Source organism: Plectropomus leopardus, chromosome 4, assembly GCF_008729295.1.
Source record: "Plectropomus leopardus isolate mb chromosome 4, YSFRI_Pleo_2.0, whole genome shotgun sequence".
Classification (NCBI taxonomy): Eukaryota; Metazoa; Chordata; class Actinopteri; order Perciformes; family Serranidae; genus Plectropomus; species Plectropomus leopardus.
Window position 1 is genome coordinate 2,045,243 of NC_056466.1, and position 11,335 is coordinate 2,056,577.

Below are 11,335 nucleotides of genomic sequence, written 5' to 3' on the forward strand. Positions count from 1 at the left end.
GTGCAACCAAACCTGGTTGTTTTTTTAGTGACACAGTACGGCGTGTATAGCAGCAACTTCGCCACCAAACTTTGGATCTTTTAGCGACACATAGCAGCTTTTTCAGCAGCTATTGTGCAGCAGTTTTTGGCACATTGCAGCATTTCCAGTTACGACTGTGCCACCAAACTGATGTTTTTACAGGCACATAGAGGCATTTGCAGCTGCATTTCCAGTGGCATTAACAGCTGCAATTGTGCCGCCAAACTGGGTGTTTTTAGCAACGATTTTGCCACCAAACGTGGAGGTTTTTGGTGGTACATAGAGGCCTTTCCAGCTGCATTTCAGGTTGTGATTGTGCCACCAAACTTTTATATTTTTAGCGACACATAGCAGCATTTCCTGGATGTTTTTTTTGGCAACAGATTATGGTGTTTCCAGTGGTGACCTTGCCACCAAACTTTGATGTTTTTAATGACACATAGAAGTATTTCCAGCTGTGATTCCAGGGGTGTTTCCAGGTGCATTTACAACTGTTGATGTGCCACCAAACTTGAATGTTTTAGAGACACAGCAGCATTTCGTGCTGTGTTTGTGTCACCAAATCTGGGTGTCTTTTTAGCAAATACATAATGATGTTTCCAGCAGCGATTTTGCCAACAAACTTAGACCTTTTTAGCGACACATAGCAGCATATCCAGCAGTGTTTCCTGTGATGATTGTGCAACCAAACTTTGATTTTAGCAACTAACTGTAGTATTTCCAGTGTCACTTTTTCCATCAAATGTGGGTTTTTTTTAGCGTTACATAGCAGTGTTTCAAGCAGCTACTTTGCCATCAAACTTTGGTGTTTTTAGTGTTACATAGAGGCATTTCCAGCTGTGATTCCGGTGACATTTCCAGATACCTTTCCAACTGTGATTTAACCACCAAACTGATGTTTTTGGTGTCACATTGCAGCATTTCTTTCGATGTTAGTGTCACCAAACCTGGGTCTTTTTTAGCGAGACCTTGCATTGTTTCGATTGGTGACTTTGCCATTTGATGTTTTTAGTTACACATAGCAGCATTCCCAGCAGTATTTCCCACGGCAATTGTGCGACCAAACGTTGATGTTTTTTAATGACACATCGCAGTTTGTGCTACCAGTGTGCAACCATACCTGGTGTGGCTGGTATACAGTCCTGGGACTACATTTACATCATGGCTCCTCCTGTTAAACTGCAGGCTAAGCTCCAGGGAAGGTTTCTGGAAAACTTGTTGTCGCTGAACAGGGACACGAGAAGGCCTTCACTGTAGAGCTGCCATTTTTGCACCAGCGTCCAAAAACATTTACAAATCCGCAGTTGATCAGAATTCAAAACAGCTGCAACAAGTTCTCACTTCTCTTTACTGCAGACCTTGACTGTGCTGTCACCATCACGCTCTCCAGCCTCACCGTAACACGAGGCTGAACTTCAAACCCCTTTGAGCCGAGGAGCAATGAGTCCAACGTGTCTCACAAAATACTGCTTGGAAAAACCGAACCCTGCAGATGCATGAGATGCATCAAAGTGCAGATTTTTCCTTGATGGGAATCAAAAATGTTGAATATGTAGATCATGTCTTCACATCCCTCGGTACACTCCCATCCCTCCCTCCTCCTCCTCTCCCTCCTCCTCTCCTCGGGTCTGTTAGCTGAGCTGAAGTGTTATTCCTCCTCTTAACATTAACACATGCGACTCCATCCCTCTCGCCCTCCTTCAATCTGCTCATGTGCTACTCTTCTTTTTTCTTTTCCTTTTTTCGTCTGTGCCTGAAGCACCTGCAGGGAGAAGGCGGTGGCATGTTGAAATGTTAAAATATAACCATAAAATTAATGTGTCCTGGTCTTAAAAATCAAGATGTGCTTTGATGACTCGCCCGAGGGAGAGCTGAAATAAAGACGACTTGATCATGTCGACAGCGAAATGAAAGTGCATATCAGAGTCTGACTGGTGGGAATTTAAAGGATTTTTAATCGTATTTTCAAAATCAAATAGCTGCCCAATCGTTCTCCATCATAATATCTTTGTTCTTGCATTACTGATAGTCAATAAGTGAGATTAAGGCTGTCATAAACCATTAACTCTTCAGTTCAAACTGTGTCAGGAAATTTGTGCGCAATGCAAAACATTTCAGACACTGCTTCAGTCACTCCTTGCATCTGTTAGTCATCTAAATTTGCCTTTTTTCACTTTATATGCAAAGCATGATGGAATTTAGCTCTCAGATTATCCCACAGTGCATGCATATAATGAATAGTCAGTAACTGAGTGCAATACAGACTTAATAAATAATGGATGTAGCTACGGTGATGTTTTTGGATTGCCGCTTTGAATTCTCAATTTTGACATTTTGCTCTTGCCATCTTGGTTTTTTGGAGCCAGAAGTGTCCATAATTTGGTGAGACAGTGGTGCTGCGAGGAGCGAGGGCTGGAAAATGGCTGAGTTATGTACAGTTGTCATTATTTAATTCAAATTAGCTTTAGAGACCATTTTTTAGCCAGGCTGTAAAAATGCTTATTTCTGCTGTAAAGTTGGACATTTTAACATGAGGGTTTTTGGGATTGACTCTGTTTGGGAGTTGGCGTCAAGTGGTCATTAGAGGAACTGCAGTTTTTGGCACTTTTCGCATTAACTTCATTTTTCAGCCCTGCACATTGCCACCTGGTCCCCTATAATAATTATCACAAGACAAAAGTACAAAATGGCAAACCCAGAAAATGCTGTGTTTGGTAAAAAGTTTTTTTTTTTGGTTATTGTTGTTTGTTTAAGGCCCTAGTGGTTGGTTATTTTCACTTCCAATTTGTCAGTAAGTATGTGAAATGTCAGAAAATAGTATTAAAAAAAACGTTGTTTGTGCAAGTTCTTACAGCCAAAATACCATCTTGAAATGTATTGTTTTTTATAACCTACGATCCAAACCCTAAATACATTAAATTTCAAATTATAGCAAGCAGAGAAAAAGACCAAATCTTCCTGAGAATTATTTACAAATAATTAATTTTCAAAATATTTGATTAATCTGCTTGAAAATTTTTTTCTGGCCAAATTGTAATATTGACTTGGACATATTTTTCTTTTTTTCTCCTTTCTATATCTTTTTCTTCTTTTTATTTAGATTATTTTGTTTAAAAGAAACAAAATTAATAACAATTAATAATTTTTCAAAATAGTTCATCTGCTTGAAATCTAATTTTTAGATTTTCCTTTTTTCCTCACATCTTATTTGTTTGTTTTTTAAATATTATTTGACACAACACTGTAAATCACTTTTTTGCCTTTGAGTATCAGTACTTTTTTGGGTGGGGTCATTTTGTAGTATTTGAATTGTCCATAGGCAGAATTTGACCACAAACTTTATGTATGTGAACCAGTTTGCGACCTCCAGAAATCATATTTGATATAATCTCCAGTTTCAATTCTAACTTGTGAATGCCCAAAAAAATAATCAGAAAAATAAGCAGCTGAACCATTATTAAGACCGTCATCGGACACTAAACCTCTGCACTGAAACCAGTCTGTTTTCTTTATAGAGCAGCTGATGTATGATTTTTAATAAGCAGCAGTATCGGTGTGATGTATCCGTCTCTTCTCATCCTTCAGCTGCAGCAGCGCCGAGTTGAAGAGTAAAAGCTGCTGAAATTTTTATTTAGCAGATGAATATACCTATTATATACCTCCCCCAACACGCTCATGCATGCTTGTTTACTCTCAAAGAAACTCACACTCACACACACACAAACTCCCAAATGTGCTGTTGTGAGCGCTGGGAACCCAGAGCAATTAAAAGCAGGCAAAATCTGCACTGGGTGTGTGCTTTTTTTTTTTTTTTTTTTTCGTGATACTGACAGTTTTTATTTCTCGCAGTTGCAGTGACAGTGTGTCTCCCCACAGTACCAGGCCTCTCTTATCAGTATGCCGCGTGCACTTCCTCTCTAAACATGGCCAAAGCTTTTGGGAGCCGTGAAGCTTCACTGATAAGATAACAGACAAAGCCTTCTCTCTTTAAGGAAGGCATGAAATAGAAAATAGGAGATCCCTCCCTGTGGGATTAGATGGAAAGAATAGCGGCAGAAGAGCGATGAGAAATCATACGTTTGGAAAAATGAATTTGAGAGTCAGATATGAAGCGTGAGGTTATAGGGGGAGTAAGGAATTCTCTGTTTTTTTTTTTTTTAAAGCGAAGGAACAAAAGAATACAGACAAACACACAGCTGCCACTTCTGGTGTGTTAGGTGAAGATGATCTGCACAGCATATTTAAATACTTTGCCATGGCAACAGGCTCTATGATTAGGGGCAAACAGGCAAAACTGCTGCAGCACTTGGGACTGAGATGATACAAATTAAGGGAACTCTGGATGGTTGCCAAGGAGACGAAATAGGCGGAGGGGTTAAAGTCCAACCTAAACACACCTTAAAGCTATTTTAAGTGACAGCAGAGCGGAGAGTGGGTGGGGGGGAGGGGAGGACGGAGCAGGGGGAGGGGGGGTTTCTGACAACCGAGCTCCACAAATAATCGCTAGACCTGCCGAGATGTGTGATCAGAGTTCAAAATCCCTCCGTGTATATATATATATGTGTGTGTGTGCTGACTTGTGTGTACCTTTCATTGTTCTGCGTTTTCAGTGTTTCACGTCTCCCGGCGGCCTCACACACACACCTCTGCTCAGGGAACAAAAAAAAACTCGTAATTCAGTCGAATTTCATGCATTTTTTTCTTTTATTGTTCCTCTGGAGTCATTTCCATTTAAAAGCCCAAACACTGCTTCTTTTTTTCATGACATCATCATCTTGCAACATCAGAAACGACAAAAAAGTGACATTATGGCTTTGTGACAACAACAGGCCTCAGGTATCAGTGTTCAGGGTTTTTAGTGTTTAAAGGTGCAGAAACAGGGACGAAGCCTCGCGTGAAACATACAAACTCGTGTGTCAGATGGTTTGTTCAAAAGGTCCCACATTATCTAGGTTTGATTTACGGGGATATTTTGGAGGTTAAGGTATCTGTAGTTTGCATGTTCAAAAGCAGGGGAACAAATCACTCATGTTTAATACCAAACACAAAAAATCACAGTTTCAAGCCAGATTCAGGTTTTGTAAATGAATATTGAAAAGAGCACTGAAATGTCCTCGTGTGGGTATTTATGACACCTGAGCGAGCTCCATTCGCTGAGTGAGGACTGAGAGATGTGTTTGAAAACTCAAAATCTGACCTTTAATCTTAGATTGTCTGTTACCATGTTGTAAACTTAATGTCACAATCGAATGTAGATAACAATGGAGTTAACTCTGATGACAATTTCCAACAATTTAAAAATTTAATTAAAAAAAAAAATCCCATTTTCACATTGGCTCAAGTAGCGTGGAGTATTTCCAAGAGAGAGATTTTTAAAAAAAAAAGTAGATCTAGAGGCGGCAGAGGCCAAAATGACCTGACCTTTAGCCTCTGGCATGAGTCAGGCTCTACTTTAGGATCCTACAATTCCCATGATGCAACTCAATAGTTGTGTTTCCATTGCGGGAATTTGGGGTAAAACCTAGAAGGCGGGAACATTTACAGGAAAGGGTCCTCTCGACCTTTATGTCTCTGCTGCAGACGTATTCATTCAGCGACAGTTTTAATCGTGACATAATCACTCTTCTTCTTCTACTGCGTTTTATGTTGCGTTCATGTGACGTCGGAATAATCAGAATGACGACTTTCCCACTGCGACAATGCACACGAACGGTTTCTCGTTGTCAGAAAAACAACTCGGCAAAAACTCAGAATATTTTATAACACGAGTTGCCGACTTGAAGTCATAAATGCACAAACATGGCGGTCAAAAGTCAACGTTTGGTCAACTTTTTAACAAAATTCACGTGTTAAATATCAATGTTTGATCACATGTGAAGTGTCATACGACCCTCACTGCCTGAAAAATCTGAGCTTTTTCCAAAGCCCATATCCACGTTTGTAGCACAAGATTCTTGTTAAAAATGTGAATTATTCAAGCACATACTGAGATAACCCCGATGACATCACAATGACATCATCAGGTTTATCGCCTCAGATTTCAGAAATCTCCTCTTGTGCCCCTTTCACTGAATCCCTTTTATTTATTGATTTATTTGATTTTTTTCAAAATAAAACTGTGACGGCCAGATAATGTGGGACCATTTCCATTTCTCATCCTTTTTAAAAAATACTTCCTGAATAATTTCAACAGTTGTATTTTCCGTCTTTGACATATCTGGAATCAGCTGTTCTGCCTAAAACCGAGCCCAAAAACACACAAAGGCAGCACGACGGTCGTGTTTTTAGTCATCAACGCCGTCCTCCACGCCGCGCCGCCTCTCTGACCTCATCAGACACATAGCTTTAAAAACAAACAGTGACACTCAAGAAAAAAGTTAGTAAAACAGTATTCAAAGTATTCAAAGCACAGTAGAAGAAGGTTTTTTTTTTTTTAGTTCAGGCACTTGTTAAACTACCTCTGTGTCGTTCTTTTTTTTTTCACTTCCAGTCTCGATCCTCTCACTTGTTGAACAAGAATTACAGAGACGTGGAATGCTCTTTCCTTATTTTCTCATTATAGTGGTGATTATAGTAATGGGTTTGGTTTTGTTTGTGCCAAACATCAGGCTGGTACAGGCTCGTGTGTGTGTGTGTGTGTGTGTGTGTGTGTGTGTGTGTGTGTGTGTGTGTGTGTGTGTGTGTGTGTGTGTGTGTGTGTGTGTGTGTGTGTGTGTGTGTGTGTGTGTGTGTGTGAGAGATGTGAACACTGCGGAACGAATGGAAATAATGACACTGATTACATCTGCAGTCCTCACGTGTGGAGTAAGTGACACAGTAAACATTTTCCCGTTGCCTCTTAGAGAACACGGAGGGAAAAAAAAAATTACATTCGAAAGATTAAGATCGTTAGAGACAAAACAACAACAACAACAACAGCGACAACAACAGAGTCCTGGTGTAAACAGTCATAGCCTCAATGAGGAAGAAAAATGAATAATAATAATAATATTTTGTTAAAAAATAGGCATCAAGTCTCCTCAGATTGTCCGAAATCACCTCTAAAACAGAAAATTCACATTAAGAGATTCAGTTTCAAATAACTACTTCCTGAACGTCACCTTTCGGTCTTAATTTTTAAACATTTTTGTTGGATGATCCAAACAGGAGCCTGTTTTTTTGTTACTTTCCATATGTATAATCAATTCTTGATGTTTTCACTGCACTTGTTTAACCCTTTAAAACCTGAGCCTATTGGTTTGATTTCTTTTGATGGAGAAAAATAGGCAATGATCAACTTTGCAATGACCTGAATATTAATCTAAGAGAAAAAAAATTAATAAAAACCACGGGGAATATATCCCCCCAAATCGTTATAATTCTAAATTTAAAAATATTTTACCGGGGGAAAAAAATTATACATTTATTTTACATTTTCTGCACTTTTAGTGTAATTTTCTTGTGATTTTTGTTTTTTACGCTTCCTTTTTTGCTCATTTTTGGGTGATTTTTGTTAACTTTTACTAATTTCTGCTATTTTGGGGGGTCATGTGTCGTTAAGTTACTCACTGCCTTCTCCATTTATGTTTTTTTAAAAAAAAGACCCAAAACATTTGGCTCAGGTTTTTAAGGTTTAAACCTAACACAGCAGTCTGAACATTTAAAAAGACACTTTATTGTTGTCTTACGCAGATTCAGATGAGAAAATTTATACCAATTTTATAGGACCAAGAGATGTTAAACTTATGCTTTTAGTCTTTTATGCTTTTAAAACACCAAAGTCTGACGCTGCGTTCACAAGCAAGCGACATAGTGACGGGCTGCAGGTCATTTTTAATGGCAGACGGTGACATTAATGGACTGTATAAATAACGGATTTAGCCGTGACGTCGCCGGTTGGTTTGTGGACTGACGCTCTGAAGCCTTGACTTTGGCGTTTTAGCTGTTGGGAACTTTTTTGGAGCCAGAAGTGACCATGTTTGGGCAAGAGGTTGGAGCTGTGAAGGAGCGGTGAGTGGATCTGACTCAAAAGCCGCTTTTACACAAAGATGACGCTAAAAGGCTGCAACTAAGCCCCCCTTTATACCGCTCCTGCACTTTTACACAGAATCAAACCATCATTCTGCGCCTGTGTGTGATTAAACACTGCAGTGCGGCGTGACGGGCGTGATGTTTCACACATGAGCGTCCACGTTTAGTGTGAGAAATGATACGTGTCAGCAGAGCTTTCCAAACAATAACAACAAACACGTCAATCGCATCTGTTATATGACGGCTGATCTCGTCTTCTGCTCAGAGTGAGAAGAGATCCTGAATCTCCTGCGTTGGGTCGCACACATGAGCACACTGTCAAAACGACCCCAAAGGTCACATCTTTTTGTTTCACGCCGCTGTCGATAGCTCTGTTTCCAAACAAATGCAGCAAAAACCACATTTTAATCAGCATGAAAGATTTCTCTGCGTATCTTGTTGGCGTTTTTTTTGGGTGGCAGATTTTAAAAACACATCAGAAAAAACAGACTCAGTGTGCAAAGACTTAGATTGAACCTGATTGCAGCTGTAGCTAATATCTGACTATCACTATCCTTATTCATATTTAAAGAAGCTACAAATTATATTTCGCTAAAGAATAAACATGAAAAGCTGGAAATCAGTGCAAAAGAACAAATGGTCACTTCTGGTCACGCTGGTGTAAACTGGCAGGTTTTCAGAACTTAGTTTCAACACGTCTTCACGTTTGGAAAATTTTTTGAAAATTGGTGAATTCTGTTTTAGGGTGAATTTCGATGGCACCTTCCTCCATCACGGAGACTCGCATCACAGTGAAACATGAAATCAGACAGTGTTGCTCACAATGACGACGGCTGCTGTTGCGTGAATTCTTTTGTGTTAATATCCAACGGCAACTTTTCAAGTTGAGATTTTAAGGTGTGTATTTAAAGGGTTTTAAGATCCCTTAACTGTGTGGGAACATGGGATCACTGAGTTCAATAAGGAACGATATTATATATATTTTTAAAAAAATCACTAGAAACAAAGTCACGAGGCTTTAGCCTGGTAATAACACAGTGTCCACGACTGACAGATCATTGAAGTGCGTATCACAAACCCCCCCGAGCTAAAGGCAACAGTCAGCTCCATTTAACAGCGTCTCTGTTCGGGTCCCAGAGCCAATTAAAAGGTGTGAGATGCCTCCATCAGTTCACTTTTCAACGTCGCCGTCAAATCAGTCAGTGGGGAAGATATCAGCCCCCCAAACCACATCCTAAATTAATCGCACTCGGAGATAATCATATAACCACCAATTAACTCCATTTCCCATTTAATACCCCACCCACCCACTAACCCACAGTACGACTGCGCACTCACACACACACACACACACACACACACACACACACACACACACACATATGGCATGTCAATACTGCAGTCTTATTACACAGACAGACGCTGATCCCCAGCAGGCACCACGCACGCATGAAATATGTGTTAGTTAGAGCTCATCACAAGCTCTGTCAAGTTCACAACAGTGAAGCTTACACTTTTTTTTTCTGTGTGTGGGGGGGGGGGGGGTTTGGTGATTTATACACAAGCACTAAACATCCAAAGTGACATCAGGAGTTTCATTAAAAAAAACCCATCCAAAATAATCATTAAGTCCTGTTTTGGTGACATTAAAGGTAAAGCACGTCATGTTTTCCTGATATTAATTACAAATGACTTTGCCACTTTTGCTTATGAGACGGAAATGTTTTTTAAAATTTCACGTAAAAAAAAAAAAAAAGGAAAGAATTTTTGGAATGAAACCCTTCTAGTTCAGAGAGTCATTTGACGCCGAGCCTCTGTTTCATGACACAAGCTTTTTCTTTGACCCTCAAAGCCTCTCCGGCAGAAAAAGCGCCCGGCTTCTCATCTCACTCCCTGCTGGATCGGGAATCTTGCTTTTAGCCACAAATTGCACGTTATTATCAAATTGCACCTCCAAAACAGAAATTGCACACATTACCGCAGCCGGCCGCGCTTCCCATCACCCTCCGCTGTTCATCTCGTGACGAGCCACTGATTCGGGATCAGCCGCAGCCTGTTGGCACTGTGTGGTTGGCACTGAGGGGGGTGATCCCGCTGATCTGGGATCAGACTGAGCTGTAATGGCACTGAGTGAAAGGAAAGAAAAAAAAAAAGACACTGCGCACATCTGCTTTAACCAAGATCTACGCTCTTCTGACATTCCACCAACGTAGAGTAAACAATTTAAATTCAACATTAGAGCACCAATAAGGTCAGATGTCAGAATAAATGTGTCTTTTTAACAGGAAGGCAGGACACCCAGTAAACACTGATTTGGCAATTTAAAGGTTAAAGGTCCAGTGAGTAGAATTTAGGACGATGTACTGGCACAAATGGAATATAATATTAAAAAATAATAATTGTGGTGTTTTTTTTGCTAGAATGAGCCATCTACATCCAGGGACATTTTCCTTTTTTTTGTAATTTCGTGCTTTCAGAAAAAACTGATTTTTAGCGTGAAACAGCTTTATTCTGTTTATTTGCCACTTTAAATGATTTGATCCATTTGTTTCGGATAGGAAGAGACCCCCCAAAAAATGCTGCAGCTCTTACGGCCGGGCCACATTGCCTGTGTGAGCAGCATATAAACGTTTTGGTTTTTTTTTTAGAGCCTATGCAAACAGGTCAGAGCAGCCACACTAGGCAGGTTTCCATTAACCCTAAAACTGTGCAAACTGAAATTGCAAATATAAAATACGCCTGATGGAAACACGCAAATTTTGAAAAGAACCGTTTATTGCAAAAAAAGTTTTTACGCTCACAAGGTCGTATTTCAGGCGATTCAAAAAGGCCATATTTCGCACTGAAAACACTTTTTTGGCTTTTCTAGGTCACATGATGCTATGACTATGCGAATTTCGGTAGAAACTGGCTCCCTCGGGCATGATGCAGCAGGCGTTACAAGAGGTGTTAACTTTTCAAAAGTTGAGTGGATCATCTGAAGTCCTTAAATCTCTTGGGGATCATTTACTTTTATCTAATCTGAAACCTACAAACTGTTACTTTAAAAAAACATTTGGATTAGAGGTGAAAGTAAATTCAGTCTATCAACAAAAATTTGTCTCAAAGGAAGACAGAGCTCCTAATTCATTACAAATAAACTCAGAGATCTTGTCATTACATTTTCGAACCCCCATATGTACGTACATCATATGTATAGTCGGATTAATAGATTAACAGTTTTGATTTGGAGCCTCCACAAGTAGCAGCAAGAAGCTTGTTAATAAGGTGCAGCTGTTTTTTCAACGTGTCAAATACATTTAAT